The sequence below is a fragment of the Myxine glutinosa genome, chromosome 1, assembly GCF_964187855.1.
Source record: "Myxine glutinosa chromosome 1, kmMyxGlut1.1, whole genome shotgun sequence".
NCBI lineage: Eukaryota > Metazoa > Chordata > Myxini > Myxiniformes > Myxinidae > Myxine > Myxine glutinosa.
This window is the reverse complement of record NC_136261.1, coordinates 155,851,425-155,870,807: the sequence shown is the minus strand read 5'-3', so window position 1 is coordinate 155,870,807 and position 19,383 is coordinate 155,851,425. Positions and strand designations below refer to the sequence as shown.

At 44.0% G+C, this 19,383-nt stretch overlaps 1 protein-coding gene and 1 long non-coding RNA gene across 20 annotated transcripts in view; one reads left to right on the top strand and one right to left on the bottom strand.

Annotated features, from left to right (window-relative positions):
• The window catches only part of FBF1 (Fas binding factor 1), a 164,609-nt gene that overhangs the window by 75,366 nt on the left and 69,860 nt on the right, over window positions 1-19,383 (bottom strand). Inside the window, exon 1 of one of the 16 annotated variants that reach the window (XM_078779064.1) lies at window positions 2,358-2,491. The exons of 14 other annotated variants lie outside the window; for them this stretch is intronic. The gene's annotated coding sequence lies outside the window, so the exon portion shown is untranslated. Of the gene's footprint in view, window positions 1-2,357; window positions 2,492-19,383 lie in introns of those variants that run through there. One more of the 16 variants, XM_078779078.1, reaches the window with a different exon arrangement.
• The window catches only part of LOC137430229 (uncharacterized), a 44,084-nt gene that overhangs the window by 1,837 nt on the left and 22,864 nt on the right, over window positions 1-19,383 (top strand). Inside the window, exon 1 of one of the 4 annotated variants that reach the window (XR_010985019.2) lies at window positions 3,196-3,239. The exons of 2 other annotated variants lie outside the window; for them this stretch is intronic. This is a non-coding gene — a long non-coding RNA (uncharacterized LOC137430229). Of the gene's footprint in view, window positions 1-3,195; window positions 3,240-3,926; window positions 4,144-19,383 lie in introns of those variants that run through there. One more of the 4 variants, XR_010985018.2, reaches the window with a different exon arrangement.

Genomic DNA, 19,383 nt, shown 5'->3' with positions numbered 1-19,383 from the left:
AGGTGATTCTCCTTTACTTCGGAAATGAACTCACCTATGGTGAGTTGCAGGTGTCTGCAATATAAAAACCACTCATTCAACCAGTTTGAATAGAGAAAAGGAGTCATTCTGCTGTTTTGTGTCACTGTGTATACCGCAATGAGCATGGAGAAAAGAAAGAAAACCAGAGAATTGTCTGAGGAGGTCAGACACAAGATTGCAGCCAAGCATGGACAATCTGAAGGCTACAAGTCCATCTCCAGAGACCTTGATGTTCCTGTGTCCACCGTACGCAATGTTATCAGGAAGTTTAAGGCCCATGGCACTGTAGCCAACCTCCCTGGATGTGGCCACAAGAGAAAGCTTGATCAAATATTGCAGCGAAGGATTGTTTGAATGGTGGAGAAAGCACCTTGATCAACTGCCAAACAGATTCAAGCTGACCTTCAGACACAAGGTATGACAGTTTCAACTCGCATCATCCGTCGCCAACTCAATGAAAGGGGATTCTATGGTAAAAGACTGAGGAGCACCCCTCTCCTGAGAGAGAGACACAGCAAAGCCTGACTGGAGTTTTCCAAAACACACCTGAACAAGTCAAAATCCTTCTGGGAGAATGTCCTGTGGACAGATGAGACCAAATTAGAGCTTTTTGGTAAAGCACATCATCTCTATGTTTACAGAAAACAAAATGAAGCCTTCAAAGAAAAGAACACCTTCCCTACAGTCAAACATGGAGGAGGGTCAGTGATGTTTTGGGGTTGTTGTGCTGCCTCTGGCACTGGGTGCCTTGAATGTGTGCATGGCATCATTAAATCAGGAGTTTACCAAGGGATTTTGGAGCACAATGTTCAACCTAGTGTCAGAAAGCTGGGTCTCCGTCAAAGGACATGGGTTTTGCAGCAGGACAATGACCCCGAACACACTTCAAAAAGCACCCAGGAAAGTTCAAGACAAAACGCTGGACTGTTCTGAAGTGGCCAGCAATGTGTCCAGATCTGAATCCCATTTAACACCTGTGGGGAGATCTGAAAGCAGCAGTTGGGAGAAGGCACCCTTCAAATCTGGGAGAACTGGAGCTGTTTGCACAAGGAGAGTGGGCCAAACTGCCAATAGAGAGGTGCAGGAAGCTCATTCAAGGCTATAGGAAGCGCTTGACTGCATTTATTTTGTCCAAAGGCTGTGCTACCAAATATTAAGTCGAGGGTGTCAATAATTTTGTCAATGCCATTTCTTTCTATTTTCTGATTTAAAAGGATATATTAAGTTCTGAATCAAAAACAAAGGTTCTGTAATATTAACAGTGAAATAAATAATTGTGGAGACCAAAAACTTTTGTCAATTTCAACTAATTTTTGGAGCAAATTGTGAGTTATTTGAAAAAAGTGCAAGGGTGCCAATATTTTTGGCCACGACTGTACGTATATACAATGTATCCGGTTAGGAAGGCTCATTTTGTCAAGTACATTATGAAAGTACATTAGAACAGTTTTAGCACATTATGTAAGTACTGTCAACAATTAAATTGTCATCAATTGTAGTTTATATGACAATGTCCTTTGATACATTTTTTTGTGATGTGATTTCCTATTCTGAAATAATTTTGCTTTGCTCTGATTGGATCTCTCATAACTTTTATTCAGTTTAGCTGCAGATAGCATTTTCAATTTCCACTGATCGTGTTATCTTCTGTGACAACAAATCAGGATCAGACAGATATCATTCAGGACAACTTGATATGCGTATACACGGTACCATCACTCGCGGTCCCCTAATCATAGACATCATTTTGATGCCATAAATTATGCTTCAGCAACCACACAGTCCATCTGGTACATATGTTGGCTGAATTATCTGACATCTACCTTTCACGACTTCATTGTTTCCCTATTATTTTCCTTTTTCTCCCAGTCCAGGTTTCCTCAACTTTTAGCCCCTGAACCCTGTTCCTGCCCGTCAGGATTAGTTAGTCTCACCTCCACGTGCTCCATCTGATGCACGCAACTCTGACACATTCCCACCCCATATGAATGCTCACTCCTATCCTGTCTCCCTCTTTTGCTCCGATGAAGGGTTATCGCCAGAAACGTCAGCTTATCCTTGCTTCCCATGGGGGTTAGCATCCCTCAATCAATGTTCCGTTGATTCCATCTATATAGATAAAACACAGTTGTGTGTGTGTGTGTGTGTGTGTGTGTGTGTGTGTGTGTGTGTGTGTGTGTGTGTGTGTGTGTGTGTGTGTGTGTAATGTTACCGATAGACTCCTAAACGGAGAGGCTTACGTGCTTGATATTTGGCATAGACATGGCCATTGAGCCTGGGACGAACATGGCTGAACTCAAAATATTTGACGATCCATATTTTTTATTCATATTTACCTCAGCGCATTTCAGCGCACGGAATCAACGGAATCAGAGCAGGTGGGCGCTGATTCGCTCAGAGCGATCACGTGATGACGCTATGACGCTATGAAAAAAAAAATCGCTATGACGCTATGAACGCTATGACGCTATGAACGATATGAACGCTATGACGCTATGAACGCTATGACGCTATGAACGCTATGAAACGCTATGACGCTATGAGCGATATGAAACGCTATGAACGCTATGAACGATATGAACGCTATGACGCTATGAAAAAAAAAATCGCTATGACGCTATGAAACGCTATGAACGCTATGACGCTATGAACGCTATGACGCTATGAACGATATGACGCTATGAACGCTATGAGCGATATGAAACGCTATGAACGCTATGAACGATATGACGCTATGAACGATATGAACGATATGAACGATATGACGCTATGACGCTATGAACGCTATGACGCTATGAACGCTATGAGCGATATGAAACGCTATGACGCTATGAACGATATGATGCTATGAACGCTATGAGCGATATGAAACGCTATGAACGCTATGAACGATATGACGCTATGAACGATATGAACGATATGAACGATATGACGCTATGACGCTATGAACGCTATGACGCTATGAACGCTATGAGCGATATGAAACGCTATGAACGCTATGAACGATATGAACGCTATGACGCGATGAAAAAAAAAATCGCTATGACGCTATGAAACGCTATGAACGATATGACGCTATGACGCTATGAAAAAACAAAATCGCTCGCTTTACCAAGGGGCTCGCTCTCCCCCCGTTCCCCTCCCCTCCCCTTCCCCCTCCCCCTCCCCTCCCCCGCCCGGCAATGCCGGGTACTTCTGCTAGTACCCCATAAGCTAAAGTGAGTTCATGTTAAAACTTTCTCCATTCGTATTTTCAAGTCGATGGTTTGCTTTATGGTGTTCTCGTGTAACTCAAAGTTATTTTTGCCACTTATTAATCTGATGAACGTTTTAAAAGAGCTCTCCATTTATTGCTTGCTGACGTCATGCATTGCTGTTGATGAAACAAATGGCAAAAGGTGCAAATTATCAATCATAGTACAATTCAGAGTCCTATCACTAATGTGACTGCACTTTAAGCAACAAGTGTATTCAATCACACAGAAGCTCACCCCCGAGTTATGTAAAATATTCAACTAGTACAATGAACTTTTCAACCGAAATATCGGAAGCAGTGTTTGTCCGTTTTGAGAATAATAAGTGTAAGCACTGTAAACCATGATAAGCGAAAATGGAACCTTATTATATTTATACAGTAAATTCATCTAAGGCTCATAGTGGACTTTGTACATACAAGACATGCAGGACAGACATGAGCAGACAACAATGTACTTGAATGTGAACGACGGACAAATGCACATTAGTCTATGGGTTTTTAATCTGTTCCCAACATAATGAACCATTTGGTTCAGATGGGAACCAAAAACAGAACAAACATTGCAGACGAGAAACCGAAAACAGGGCAACCTTTAGACTTGCACAAACAAATGCTTGGACAAAATTAAAAATTACCAGGGGCTTATTTCAAGCACATGCAACCCCGACTGTATGTCTCGTTGGTTGTTTATGCATCGTATCCATCACTGTCACGTCCTTCGCAAACAGACGTGACCTTCTCTGCTCTGAGAAACTGCCTTCAAAAGCTGAGGATACAATGTTGTTTAACTATTCTTTTTAATTGCTAATCAAATTGGGTGCCGTTATGCATCTCGTTGAGAACCAACAGGTGTACTTTTGTCCTGGGTAAGTGTGTCTTCATCACCTCTTAACTTGTGCATTTCACTCTTCTCTGGCCTTTATTGCGCATTTCGTATCCATTTTTTACTCTCTGTCTCTGTCTCTGTCTCTCTCTGTCTCCCTCTTTCTCTCTCTTTCTCTCTCTTTCTCTCTCTTTCTCTCTCTTTCTCTCTCTTTCTCTCTCTTTCTCTCTCTGTCCCTCTGTCTCTCTCTTTCTCTCTCTGTCTCTCTCTGTCTCTATCTGTCCCTCTGTCCGTCTCCCTCTGTCTGTCTCCCTCTGTCTGTCTCCCTCTGTCTGTCTCCCTCTGTGTGTCTCCCTCTGTCTGTCTCCCTCTGTCTGTCTCCCTCTGTCTGTCTCTCTCTGTATCTCTCTCTCTGTATCTCTCCCTCTCTGTATCTCTCCCTCTCTGTATCTCTCCCTCTCTGTATCTCTCCCTCTGTCTCCCTCTCCCTCTCTCTGTCTCCCCCTCATCTCTGTCTCCTCCTCTCCCTCCCACCCTCTCTCCCTCCCTCCCCGAGAGAGTTTTAAATTCTGTTTCATGCCCCTTTTGTACGGCCTCTGAAGATTTACATCATGCCTATGTTGACTGTGCAAGGCTGACCCCACTTTTTATTTTGTTGTCACAATTGTGCTGCCTTATGAATGTTTATTTTTCTTTACGTAGTTGTACACCGCTCCTTTCCTATGCCATCTCCAGGCATTGCAAATCGTCATTGCCGGGCACCAAAGGGGGCTCGGCAGTGACGCACGCTGAAAGAGAGTACTCAGTTTTCACTCTGGTTTCTTGTTGTACACCGCTCCTTTCCTATGCCATCTCCAGGCATTGCAAATCGTCATTGCCGGGCACCAAAGGGGGCTCGGCAGTGACGCACGCTGAAAGAGAGTACTCAGTTTTCACTCTGGTTTCTTGTTGTACACCGCTCCTTTCCTATGCCACCTCCAGGCATTGCAAATCGTCATTGCCGGGCACCGAAGGGGGCTCGGCAGTGACGCACGCTGAAAGAGAGTACTCAGTTTTCACTCTGGTTTCTTGTTGTACACCGCTCCTTTCCTATGCCACCTCCAGGCATTGCAAATCGTCATTGCCGGGCACCGAAGGGGGCTCGGCAGTGACGCACGCTGAAAGAGAGTACTCAGTTTTCACTCTGGTTTCTTGTTGTACACCGCTCCTTTCCTATGCCACCTCCAGGCATTGCAAATCGTCATTGCCGGGCACCGAAGGGGGCTCGGCAGTGACGCACGCTGAAAGAGAGTACTCAGTTTTCACTCTGGTTTCTTGTTTGTTTTCTTGTTTGTTTTCTTTCTTGTTTTCTTGGTTGTCCGGGTGATATCTCAGCCATCCTTTGAGCTAGGAAGCTGAAATTTCGGCACAGTAGTGAGCAAGTCCTTTGTCAAATACGGTATTTTTTGTTTTTTGAATAATCAATTAATTGAGGAGTTATTTAATTATTAGCGTTTAATTAAGTACTTATTTAATTAATTAAATTTCATTTCTCTTCTGACCATTATTAACTCAGGCACCTTTTGAGTTAGGAAGCTGATATTTGGACATGCCAATGACCAGGTGATTTGGCTGCAAAGGATATTTTTGATTTATTAATTAATCAATTAATCGATTAATTATTTAATTATTCGATTAATGACAAAAAAATTTTTTTTTTTTAAGTTACAGATTCTGATGAAATAGTGGTAGTTTATGTGTTCTCTGACCAAATTGATTAATAATTTAATTTTTTTATGATTATTATTTATTTATTTTCATTATTAATCATTTATTTATTTTCTTTCTCATTTGGCCAATATCTCAGGCACCTTTTGAGCTGGGAAGCTAATATTTGGACATGAGTGACAAAGTGATGCGGCTATCAAGGATATTTTTGATTTATTGATTAATCATTTCATCTATTAATTATTTATTGATTAATCGATTAATTATTTATTGAGTAATCAATTAATTATTTAATTTTTTATAAATGACTTATTTAATTAAATTTCTAAAAGATACATCTTCGGATGAAGCACTAGTGCTTTAGGTATGCTATTAGCCAATTGATTATGAAAATATTTTGTGATAATCTTTTATTGATTTTAATTATACAATTAATCAATCAATTAGTGTACACCTCTCCCTCCCAATGCAGCCTCAATGAGATGCACTGCGGTATTGCCGGGCGCCGGAGGCGCCCCGGCAATGCCGCGCTGCAGCATATTTAATTATTTGGCATGGGGCGGTGTACTTTGAATGTATGTGTACTTGTTTGTTTTCTTGTTTGTTTTCTTTCTTGTTTTCTTGGTTGTCCGGGCGATATCTCAGCCATCCTTTGAGCTAGGAAGCTGAAATTTCGGCACAGTAGTGAGCAAGTCCTTTGTCAAATACGGTATTTTTTGTTTTTTGAATAATCAATTAATTGAGGAGTTATTTAATTATTAGCGTTTAATTAAGTACTTATTTAATTAATTAAATTTCATTTCTCTTCTGACCATTATTAACTCAGGCACCTTTTGAGTTAGGAAGCTGATATTTGGACATGCCAATGACCAGGTGATTTGGCTGCAAAGGATATTTTTGATTTATTAATTAATCAATTAATCGATTAATTATTTAATTATTCGATTAATGACAAAAAATTTTTTTTTTTTAAAGTTACAGATTCTGATGAAATAGTGGTAGTTTATGTGTTCTCTGACCAAATTGATTAATAATTTAATTTTTTTATGATTATTATTTATTTATTTTCATTATTAATCATTTATTTATTTTCTTTCTCATTTGGCCAATATCTCAGGCACCTTTTGAGCTGGGAAGCTAATATTTGGACATGAGTGACCAAGTGATGTGGCTATCAAGGATATTTTTGATTTATTGATTAATCATTTCATCTATTAATTATTTATTGATTAATCGATTAATTATTTATTGAGTAATCAATTAATTATTTAATTTTTTATAAATGACTTATTTAATTAAATTTCTAAAAGATACATCTTCGGATGAAGCACTAGTGGTTTAGTTATGCGATTAGCCAATTGATTATGAAAATATTTTGTGATAATCTTTTATTGATTTTAATTATACAATTAATCAATCAATTAGTGTACACCTCTCCCTCCCAATGCAGCCTCAATGAGCTGCACTGCGGTATTGCCGGGCGCCAGAGGCGCCCCGGCAATGCCGCGCTGCAGCATATTTAATTATTTGGCATGGGGCGGTGTACTTTGAATGTATTTGTACTTGTTTGTTTTCTTGTTGTACACCGCTCCTTTCCTATGCCACCTCCAGGCATTGCAAATCGTCATTGCCGGGCACCGAAGGGGGCTCGGCAGTGACGCACGCTGAAAGAGAGTACTCAGTTTTCACTCTGGTTTCTTGTTTGTTTTCTTGTTTGTTTTCTTTCTTGTTTTCTTGGTTGTCCGGGCGATATCTCAGCCATCCTTTGAGCTAGGAAGCTGAAATTTCGGCACAGTAGTGAGCAAGTCCTTTGTCAAATACGGTATTTTTTGTTTTTTGAATAATCAATTAATTGAGGAGTTATTTAATTATTAGCGTTTAATTAAGTACTTATTTAATTAATTAAATTTCATTTCTCTTCTGACCATTATTAACTCAGGCACCTTTTGAGTTAGGAAGCTGATATTTGGACATGCCAATGACCAGGTGATTTGGCTGCAAAGGATATTTTTGATTTATTAATTAATCAATTAATCGATTAATTATTTAATTATTCGATTAATGACAAAAAATTTTTTTTTTTTAAAGTTACAGATTCTGATGAAATAGTGGTAGTTTATGTGTTCTCTGACCAAATTGATTAATAATTTAATTTTTTTATGATTATTATTTATTTATTTTCATTATTAATCATTTATTTATTTTCTTTCTCATTTGGCCAATATCTCAGGCACCTTTTGAGCTGGGAAGCTAATATTTGGACATGAGTGACCAAGTGATGTGGCTATCAAGGATATTTTTGATTTATTGATTAATCATTTCATCTATTAATTATTTATTGATTAATCGATTAATTATTTATTGAGTAATCAATTAATTATTTAATTTTTTATAAATGACTTATTTAATTAAATTTCTAAAAGATACATCTTCGGATGAAGCACTGGTGGTTTAGTTATGCGATTAGCCAATTGATTATGAAAATATTTTGTGATAATCTTTTATTGATTTTAATTATACAATTAATCAATCAATTAGTGTACACCTCTCCCTCCCAATGCAGCCTCAATGAGCTGCACTGCGGTATTGCCGGGCGCCAGAGGCGCCCCGGCAATGCCGCGCTGCAGCATATTTAATTATTTGGCATGGGGCGGTGTACTTTGAATGTATTTGTACTTGTTTGTTTTCTTGTTTGTTTTCTTGCTTGTTTGTTTGTTTTCTTGGTTGTCCGGACGATATCTCAGCCATCCTTTGAGCTAGGAAGCTTAAATTTCGGCACAGTAGTGAGCAAGTCCTTTGTCAAATACGGTATTTTTTGTTTTTTGAATAATCAATTAATTGAGGAGTTATTTAATTATTAGCGTTTAATTAAGTACTTATTTAATTAATTAAATTTCATTTCTCTTCTGACCATTATTAACTCAGGCACCTTTTGAGTTAGGAAGCTGATATTTGGACATGCCAATGACCAGGTGATTTGGCTGCAAAGGATATTTTTGATTTATTAATTAATCAATTAATCGATTAATTATTTAATTATTCGATTAATGACAAAAAAATTTTTTTTTTTTAAAGTTACAGATTCTGATGAAATAGTGGTAGTTTATGTGTTCTCTGACCAAATTGATTAATAATTTAATTTTTTTATGATTATTATTTATTTATATTCATTATTAATCATTTATTTATTTTCTTTCTCATTTGGCCAATATCTCAGGCACCTTTTGAGCTGGGAAGCTAATATTTGGACATGAGTGACCAAGTGATGTGGCTATCAAGGATATTTTTGATTTATTGATTAATCATTTCATCTATTAATTATTTATTGATTAATCGATTAATTATTTATTGAGTAATCAATGAATTTTTTATAAATGACTTATTTAATTAAATTTCTAAAAGATACATCTTCGGATGAAGCACCAGTGGTTTAGTTATGCGATTAGCCAATTGATTATGAAAATATTTTGTGATAATCTTTTATTGATTTTAATTATACAATTAATCAATCAATTAGTGTACACCTCTCCCTCCCAATGCAGCCTCAATGAGCTGCACTGCGGTATTGCCGGGCGCCGGAGGCGCCCCGGCAATGCCGAGCTGCAGCATATTTAATTATTTGGCATGGGGCGGTGTACTTTGAATGTATGTGTACTTGTTTGTTTTCTTGTTTGTTTTCTTGCTTGTTTGTTTTCTTTCTTGGTTGTCCGGACGATATCTCAGCCATCCTTTGAGCTAGGAAGCTGAAATTTCGGCACAGTAGTGAGCAAGTCCTTTGTCAAATACGGTATTTTTTGTTTTTTGAATAATCAATTAATTGAGGAGTTATTTAATTATTAGCGTTTAATTAAGTACTTATTTAATTAATTAAATTTCATTTCTCTTCTGACCATTATTAACTCAGGCACCTTTTGAGTTAGGAAGCTGATATTTGGACATGCCAATGACCAGGTGATTTGGCTGCAAAGGATATTTTTGATTTATTAATTAATCAATTAATCGATTAATTATTTAATTATTCGATTAATGACAAAAAAATTTTTTTTTTTAAAGTTACAGATTCTGATGAAATAGTGGTAGTTTATGTGTTCTCTGACCAAATTGATTAATAATTTAATTTTTTTATGATTATTATTTATTTATTTTCATTATTAATCATTTATTTATTTTCTTTCTCATTTGGCCAATATCTCAGGCACCTTTTGAGCTGGGAAGCTAATATTTGGACATGAGTGACCAAGTGATGTGGCTATCAAGGATATTTTTGATTTATTGATTAATCATTTCATCTATTAAGTATTTATTGATTAATCGATTAATTATTTATTGAGTAATCAATTAATTATTTAATTTTTTATAAATGACTTATTTAATTAAATTTCTAAAAGATACATCTTCGGATGAAGCACTAGTGGTTTAGTTATGCGATTAGCCAATTGATTATGAAAATATTTTGTGATAATCTTTTATTGATTTTAATTATACAATTAATCAATCAATTAGTGTACACCTTTCACTCCCAATGCAGCCTCAATGAGCTGCACTGCGGTATTGCCGGGCGCCGGAGGCGCCCCGGCAATGCCGCGCTGCAGCATATTCAATTATTTGGCATGGGGCGGTGTACTTTGAATGTATTTGTACTTGTTTATTTTTTGTTTGCCATTGAATCCTAAGAATGCTGCCAAATCTGTGCTCACCAATTTTTTAATAGCTGAAGGGAAGCTAGCAATTTATAAAACAAGGAAAGCTAAACTTCTTGCCAACCCTGATGTCCTGGGTTGACTACAATGTTTTAACAGTTTTTAAGGCCCTTACCGTGGCCAGGCTACGTGCAGAGTTTTATTTTCACCAAAACGTAAATAATTTAGATCTTTTTAAGCAAAAATGGTGTTACAAGAACGCACTGTGTAAAGTAGTCAACAATGATCTCACATTTTCTTTTTAAATGTGCACTTGTATTATTTTATGCTTTATTATTTTACCTTCCTTTTATGATTGCTGTTTGTTGGCAAAGTCTAGCTGTTGTTTTCTATCCTTGCTTAAATAAAGGTATACAAAAGTCAAAGTCTTTCTCTCTCCCCTTCTCCCTCCCCCCCTCCCCCCCCCTCTCTCTGTGTGTGTCGCCACCTGCTGGCCGTCTGTGTGCTGGTTGTACTGTCATGGCGTCTGCTTGTGGAGGCCTGTGAGTGCTCTGTGTTGTTGCTCCCTTCCCACTGGCGTCACTAGGGGGGGTGCGGGGGTGCGGACTGCACCGGGTGACACTATCAGAGGGGGTGACACCAAATTTTAGCCAAAATGTATTAATTTTTATAAAAATATCCCTGTAGTTAGTTATAACAACAAAAAAAAATTCTGTAAGCCCAGCTTACATGTATCAATATACCTACAAGGCTAAAACTCTATGCTAATTTACTTTTTGAACCTTCTAATGCGCTTCGGTCAGAGCGGTCATTATTACCCAACTAGGGCATGCCCGTACTATATATATATCTAAAAGTATATCCCCCCCTCTATTTACATGCAATGGTTTGGTCCAAAGCGAACGGCTTGCGAGTACGGTGACAATCCCCCCCCTCTATTTACATGAAATGGTTTGGTCCAAAGCGAACGGCTTCCGGAGTTTGGTAAAGAAATCGCCATCGCGTGCACAAACGCGCAGGAAAGCGAATGAATCGCAAATTCGTTTTTATTAGTTTTAAAACATAGTTTAACGCCAACATAGTTTGCAAACGTGAAATAAATGAATACGCTCTCAAATGTGCCATCCGAGGCAGAGTGTGTCCGCCACGTTCGGCACACGCGATAGTTCGCTGCTCTCTGATTGGTTGAATCGTTTTTTGGACATAGCTCGGTAAGTAATTGTCCGATTAATATGAAACCTTGAAAAGGCACATCCTCGGGTCCCCAGCAATATACCTGGCAAGTTTCAAGTATATCGGACCCGTGGTTGTCGAGAAACAGCGGTCACAGACAAACGTACAGACAGAGATTACTGGAATTATAGATAGATTACAATGACGCTTCGAATCACGTGGTTTCATCTGCACGCGCCACAAGAACGCGCTGTTTTCGTTGCCACTGGCGTTTTTATAGTCGCTGCTTTTGTCATATTTTCTGGTGTTTTAGCTACAATATTGTGGTAATTAGTATTTGTGAAACTATATTGGTTCACGAGTTATCAAACAGAGTGACCACTATATTCGTCACGGGTGTGTGTCTGTCTGTCTGTCCGTCTGTCTGCAGCATAACTACCCGATGATATCATCCGATCTTGATGAAACTTGGGTGGGAGGTTGATATCATGATCTAGTTGTGTCCTGCCTAGAGTGGCCGTATTGCGCCCATTGTGGGCGGAGCCACGCCCCAAAAAAGATGTCTTTTTAGGGGGTAATCGAGTTCAAGCTACATCTTCTCCGAGGGGTTTGGTGGAATCTGACAGGGGTTTCGGTATTTGGTTAGGCCAATGTCACGTGTCTAGCCCCACGGAGCTCGATTTTTTTCATTTTCGCCCCAAGGTCAAGGTCACAAGGTCACAAAATTTAGAAAAGTCGATTTTTGATGGTTTTATTACATTGTTCGCTTCCTGATAGGGTGAAATGTCATACATGATGTTATATTATCACATACGTCATGAAATACAGGTATTCCAACAAATTTCAGAATCCTCGACCTTTGACCTTTGAAGGTCACAAAGGTCAAATTTTCAAAGTTGTCGGAATCGAACCGAATTTTCGGTATTGTGTAGCTAACTAACCTCATAACTGATTATACATTATTTTCTATCTCATTTCAAGGTCAGTAACCTTCGTTTTGACATTTCAAGGTCACAAAGGTCAAATTTTCAAAGTTGTCGGAATCGAACCGAATTTTCGAAATCGAACCGAAGAATACCGCTCGCTCGTGAACCATCGTCGTCTCCTGACTTGTCAATAACTTTTTTGAGAATGAAGTCATTAACGGAAAAGAAGGAGTAATAAGAAGGTGTAATGTTAATTTTGCTGGTTGTTTATGTCACTACTATTGCCATTACATTCAGTGATATACGGGAATTATGATTTACGAGTAACATTAGTGCAAAAAACATTACTAAGGATTCTGTATGGTCTGGTACGAGAGGAGGTCCATGGGGGGGGGGGGGGGGGGTGACACCATGAGTTACCGCACTGGGTGACACCAACCCGAGTGACGCCACTGTCCCTTCCCCACCCGTCTGTGTCCCTGTGTCTGTTTGTGGCGTTTTCCCCGTGATTCCCATATATGTTGAGACGGGAGAGAGAGCCGGAGAGCACAGGGTGATTGCTGGTAAGGGTTCTGGATTGGCCTAACGGCGACCCCGTTCGTTACCCCAAAAGGCAATTTGATGGTGTTTGCTTTTTCATCTTAAACCTCTATATCCTTTTTTTACTTTCGTTTCTTTCTTTCAGTTTGTTTTGTTTCCCCCCCCCCCCCCCCCGCCCCCCCCCCTTTCCTGAAGTTAGGGAAATCGAGGCGGTTGGTTTACTTCCCATCCCCGGAGTTGGGGTAGGGAAGATTATATTATATATTCACCCTCCCCGGGTCGGGGAGGGGTTGTAAGTGCAGCTGATCCAGCATGGACTTACGAGGCCTGCCTTTTTATAATAAAAAAAGGTAAAAAATCAAACATTTAAACAGCCTTGGACGTGCACCTTGACCCCACGGCCAAGGCACACCGTCTATCAAGGCTGTCCCATTGGCATACACATGCACCTCAACCCAAAGGCTGAAGCACATGGTCAATCAAAACACACGCATCCTGACCCCGAAGGGCCAGAATGCATGGTCATACAATTGGACCCCTCCTCCATGGGAGTGAGTCCCCATGACTTCAACACCATGCCGTCCCGACGAGGGCTTATTTTTCCCTCACCAGCATGGCAGCTGCACTGTCTCGATTTACGGCTTTTCAGAGCCTGACGCGTAAGAACGGGTTCTTTTGTGTACCTCCGGAACGTGAGATTAGTGTCGAGGACGTTGTCCTCACGACCGGTCGTGTTGTCGGGATCGACAAGGTTGTTGCCGCTTCGAGGATGAACAAGCAGATCGTTATTTTTTTTTTCCAACACGGATTGTGTCCCACAAATTGTTGAACAGGGTTTGACAATCGATCCAGGTTTATTTGTTATGGTTTCCCCACTTGATAGCCCAGCAATAAAAGTCGTGATATCCAATTGCCCCTGTTGTGAAAAACCAATCAGGTCCACACAACTTTAGTCCAACGGGTTGGTTTAATTGCATTTAGATCATGACATCATCCTGTAAAGTAGGAAATACAATTCAGTATACGATGTGACATCACATGGGACCATTCATAACATTCAATGCAAGCAAGCTGGATATTCTATGCATGCGTACCGTTAGCGAGTCTACTAGATGTAACGTGTCACAGGAGAAGTCTCGGAGCTCCGTCTGCAGCAGCGGGTCTTATAGTCACGCCCCTAGTGGTGTCAACGAGCAACGAGCATCACCCCGGGTTCAGTACGAATACGATTTCACTACATTCTCCCCCCCGTCAGAATTATACGGCAGCGCGGCTAAAAGCGAGTGAGCGTCAGCACGAATAGGGTGCGGAACATCAGTCGACCCAACCGTATCGGGCCGGGCGGCGAATTTCTCTGCCAGCACGCGTCTGAAATTCCCCGGGTACGGCATCACGTATCCCTGTGTCTCCAGCGTCGGAGGCGCCAACAGGGTCGGGTGACGAAGGGGGTAACTCCAAGTCGTCGGGCCCAGGTAGTCCCGGCGAGGGGAGGGTCGGTAGACTGTCGGCGATGGGAGCGTCGGGAGAGGCCATAGTCTCATAGATGGGTTCGATCGGTTCGTCCGATTCCCTACTTAGGTCGTCGACCCCGCAAGGGGCAAGGTGACGGACGGAGACAGTAGTCTCACGGCCATCAGTCGTCATCACACGAGCATGCTCAGGATTAGCCTGGAGAATCTGCACTTTGTCCACTAGGGGGTCGTACTTGCTCGCGCGAACCGCCCGTTTAAGGTAGGCCGGCCCGGGCCCAGCGAGCCAACTGGGCAAAGACCGTATACACCCCGAGCTCCTGGGGTGGTGGAAAAGTCGCTCGTGGGGAGTTTGGTTGGTTGCCGTACTCAGGAGAGCCCTGATCGAGTTCAACGCCGCAGGTAGTGACCAAGCCCATTTATCGAGGCCCCGGCCGAGGGTCCGGAGGTGGAGCATGACGGCCCTCCAGATAATCCCGTTGAAGCGTTCGATCTGCCCATTAGCCTGGGGTCTGTACGACGTGGTGTAACTTGAAGCAATGTTATTTTGGAGCAGATAGCCGCGCACCTCCTGAGACAAGAAGACCGCACATGTAGCCGGTCGGGATAAGGCATCGGCGGCCTGGTTATCCTTCCCCGGGCGATATTTGATGGTGTAACAGAAGTCGGCGAGTTCGATACGCCAGCGAGTGATTTTCTCATTCTTAATGCGCTGGGCGTGTAAGGTGTCGTACATGAACGCAACGCTTTGCTGGTCCGTGATGATTTGGAAGTTCCGCCCGAGTAAGTACGGGCGCCATCGCCGAATAGACTCGACGATCGCATACGCTTCCTTTTCAACGGACGAGTGTCTCCGCTCAGCGGTGGTAAGAGTCCGTGAAAAGAAAGCCACGGGACGCCCCCCTTGGGAGAGGGTCGCCGCGATGGCCTGATCCGAGGCGTCACTTTCGAGGACGAACGAGCCGCTCTCGTCGATTGTCGCCACGGCGGCTCGGGCGATGTCGGCCTTAAGGCCTTCAAAGGCCGCCAAAGCGGCCGGATTAAGGGGGAAGGTGTCGCAGGCCACGAGGGGGCGAAGTTTCACGGAGAAACTTTGCACCCATTTGGAGTAATGGGCGAACAGCCCAAGGGCGCGCTTCAGGGACGCCCGATCACAGGGAGGGGCCATGTCGAGCAAAGGTCGCAGACGCTCCTTATCCGGAGCGACAGAGCCATGGGTCACGGTGTACCCCAGAAGATCTATCGTGCGTAGGGAGTATTGGCACTTATCTTCGTTCATAGTTAAGTGATACCGCTGCGCGACCTCAAGGAAGCGCTTCAGATTAGCATCATGGTGCCCTTGGTCATATCCACAAACCGTAAGATTATCGAGGTAGACGAAAACATCGGTTAAGTGCTCCCGCGCTACGAGGTCATCCATGGCCCTCTGGAAACAAGCGACCCCGTTCGTTACCCCAAAAGGCAATCGCGTAAATTGGTACAACCGCTGCCCCGACTCAAAGGCGGTATAGATACGATCCGCCCTAGAGATAGGGATCTGGTGGTACGCACTACGGAGATCGAGAGTGCTATAGACCGAATACTGGGACACCTGTTGCACTAGCGCGTCCATCCCCGGAAGGGGGTAGGCATCCAGCTGTGTAAAGCGGTTAATCGTTTGGGAATAGTCGATTACCATGCGTCTGCGATGGGCCTCGCTGCGCACCACCAAGACCTGGGCGCGCCACGGCGACCTACTAGGTTCTATGATGCCGTCTTTCAAGAGCTGAGCCGTTTCGTCCGCAATGAATTGCATGTCTGCGCGAGAGTAGCGCCGTGATTTCACCGCGACAGGGGTGCAGTCGGAGGTTAGATTGGGGAACAGCGAAAGCGGCTGGACGTCCATTTGCGCTAGGGCGCACACCGCAAGCGCGTCGTCCGCCCCCACAACAAGCGTGTCAGGCCCACCAAACTCCATTACCAGACGTCCATGCAGCTTAAGAAAATCATGTCCTAACAGAATATCAGCACATAAAGCGGGTAAAACCATAAGGTGTACATCAGGGAAAACCCGTCCCTTTAGCACGAGTTTCAATCGGCATTCCCCCTTCGTGCTGAGTCGAAGCCCCTGGGAAGCCATGAAGATCCGTCTCGTAGACCTCCAGATCCGCCATCCATGCCTGAGCACAAGTCGCTGGTCGATGAAACTATCCGTAGACCCTGTATCCACCAAAGCTCGAACACAATGGCCTTCGACCATGAGGGGAATAAGGGCTTGAGCCAGGCCAGACGAGGCTGCTGGGAGCGGGACTGAGCCCCCCAAATGGGTCGGACCAGCCTCGCGGGTGGATCCTACGCCAGCAGCAGTTTTGCGGTCGTGGCCGGAGTCTGCGTTGACCATGGGGAATCCATTAACGCCATCAGAGGGCTTTCCCAAGCATTCCGGTGTTTCGCGATTCAAAATCTGACAATTCTGACGGGAAAAGGCCTCCGTAGTATTTGAAATCGCCTTTTGACACTTTTGGCAGAAAAAGGCCTCCGTAGTATTCGAAATCGCCTTTTGACACTTTTGGCAGCAAAAGGCTTCCGTAGTATTTGGAATCGCTTTTGTCGGCGCGTGGGCCACCGTTAGCTCGTGGACGACATGAGGAGAACGTTCCGCTGGGGCTTGGCGAGGCTTCAAAGCCCCTTGCGTGGCCCGGAGTTTGGTCAAGGACACGGACTTCGTGCCCGATGGAGGATGAGACGGTGGTGGCTGTCCGGTGACGCCCGCCAAGGACGTCTGAGCGCCCAGGGGCCCGCAGAGAGGGGCCCTCCCCTTCGAATTCGGGTAAGGCGCCGGGTTTCGGGCTCGGCTCTCGGGCTCCGCAATGAGCCCATTCAAGGTCGCCGCGCCCGCGCGACCGCGACCGCGCGAGTCAATGAGCCGCGAGCCGCGTGCCGTTTTCCTGCATACTCTCGCGTAATGTCCCTTTTGCGAGCACAAATGGCATATAGCGTCTCGTGCCGGACACACGACCCGGGCATGGCGTGGCCCCCCACAGAAAAAGCATGCGGCCCCACGTAAGGCCTTGGGTCTGGTCGTAACGGCAGCCGTTAGGGCTGGGTCTTCCTCCGGAGCATCCCGGAGTTCCGCGAGCGGATCCGCGTCCTCGGCGGTAGCACTCTCTGACCGGGCGTGTAGCGTGGTGCCCGCCAAGAGGCGCGTGCGATCATAGGTGTTCGATTGCATCCGCGCCTCAGTGTATACTGTCCCTTGCTCGAGTGCCGTAGCGAAGGTCAGGTCGGTCTTCTCTAAGAGTTTGAGCCTTAGTTCCTGGGAGGAGACCCCTGCAATGAAGGCATCTAAAAGACGATCATCCTGAGCCTGCGCGGGTGTCCGTGGCTCCCTGACGCTGTCCAGCAAGAGCTGCCGGAGCTCCTGGGCATAGTGGTCCATCGCCTCGTTGGGTTGCTGATGTCGCGTTTGCAGCAAATATCGTGCATACACCGGGCTTTTTTCCTTTATGTACAGCCGTTTGAGCTCCGCGATGGAGAGGTCATACGTCGCGCATTGAGCGATAGAGTTGTACACCCGGTAGTCGATTTTTGAATGTAGTGTGGCTAGCTTCGCGGCAGCAGTCGGCGCGGTCTCAGGCTCATCAAAAAGATTCTCCAGTGTTCTGAGCCAGTGCTTCAGTTGCAGGCCACCATCCGGGGCTTGCGGGTCGGCGCAGAAGACGGACACCGTCAGCGTCTTGTTGCCAGCCATGTCGGTAGATCTTAAATGCAATTAAGTGTTGTGAAAAACCAATCAGGTCCACACAACTTTAGTCCAACGGGTTGGTTTAATTGCATTTAGATCATGACATCATCCTGTAAAGTAGGAAATACAATTCAGTATACGATGTGACATCACATGGGACCATTCATAACATTCAATGCAAGCAAGCTGGATATTCTATGCATGCGTACCGTTAGCGAGTCTACTAGATGTAACGTGTCACAGGAGAAGTCTCGGAGCTCCGTCTGCAGCAGCGGGTCTTATAGTCACGCCCCTAGTGGTGTCAACGAGCAACGAGCATCACCCCGGGTTCAGTACGAATACGATTTCACTACAGCCCCCCATTTGTATCCGACGATGTATTAATTAAAGAATTGTCCCGATATGGTACCATCGTGTCTCGTATCTCCATGATTCCCTTCGGGTCACGGAACGACGATTTAAGACACGTGGTCTCATTCCGGCGGCAAGTGTTTATGATTTTAAAAGATCCCCAGAAGGATTTAAACCTTATAGTAAAATTAAAGCATCAACAGAATGAATATACAGTTTACGTGTCCACCAACGTTTTAAAATGTTTCGGTTGCGGACAATCCGGTCATGTTAAGCATGACTGTCCCTGGAAAGAGAACTCTCCACAAGTACAACCCCCCCCCCCCAACCCCTCCGTACCGGGAATAAGCAAGACCTCCACCCTCCCACCACCGACCCAAACCTTCCCACCACCGACCCAAGCCTTCCCACCACCGATCCAAACCCTTCCATCACCGACCCAAACCTTCCCACCACCGACCCAAGCCTTCCCACAACGGACCCAAGCCTTCCCACCACCGACCCAAGCCTTCCCACCACCGACCCAAGCCTTCCCACCACCGACCCAAGCCTTCCCACCACAGACCCAAGCCTTCCCACTTCCGACCCAAGCCTTCCCACTACCGACCCAAGCCTTCCCACCACCGACCCAGGCCTTCCTACCACCGATCCAAACATCCCCGCCATACCCCCCCCTCCCCTTGAAACGGGGGACATTCCCCCCACTGCAGGAACTAATTGCAGCCATCCCTTGTCAATGATAGACCTCACCCC